This window comes from Penaeus monodon, chromosome 15 (genome assembly GCF_015228065.2).
Source record: "Penaeus monodon isolate SGIC_2016 chromosome 15, NSTDA_Pmon_1, whole genome shotgun sequence".
Classification (NCBI taxonomy): domain Eukaryota; kingdom Metazoa; phylum Arthropoda; class Malacostraca; order Decapoda; family Penaeidae; genus Penaeus; species Penaeus monodon.
Genome location: NC_051400.1, coordinates 14,590,087 through 14,590,469, shown reverse-complemented (window position 1 = coordinate 14,590,469; position 383 = coordinate 14,590,087). Strand labels below are relative to the sequence as shown.

At 39.7% G+C, this 383-nt stretch overlaps 1 protein-coding gene across 1 annotated transcript in view; it reads left to right on the top strand.

Moving 5' to 3' along the window:
- LOC119582232 overlaps nt 1-383 on the top strand; it is a 19,340-nt gene that overhangs the window by 883 nt on the left and 18,074 nt on the right. The gene's annotated exons all lie outside the window — the stretch shown is intronic.

The following is a 383-nucleotide window of genomic DNA, read 5'->3' as shown; positions in this document are numbered from 1 at the left end:
TACACACCAACAAAAAGCCGAAATAGTATTCTTTAAGAGATCACTCTTATCCATGATAAAGAAAACGGTATGGAAACTTTTTCAGATATCTTAATTTGTCCGAATTTCGTTCTTTGGCAATCTTAGAGGAGGCTTTTACTCCAGAAGAGATTTGGGATAAGATGAAGTTGATATTGTGTTCGCCATCAGAGGGGGTGGGGGGAGGTAAGTCTGATGGAATATATCTTCCCAAAGTCTCAGGAAGCTGTAAAAAGGCCTTTAAAATCAAGTGGAGGGTTTTAGTACACTGACAGTGAAAAATGGTCACCTCCCTCCTTAAGGTAATATATTTAGTGGGGAAGGAAATGTGCTCGCACTCTTTGACTCGTACGTCATCAACAGTA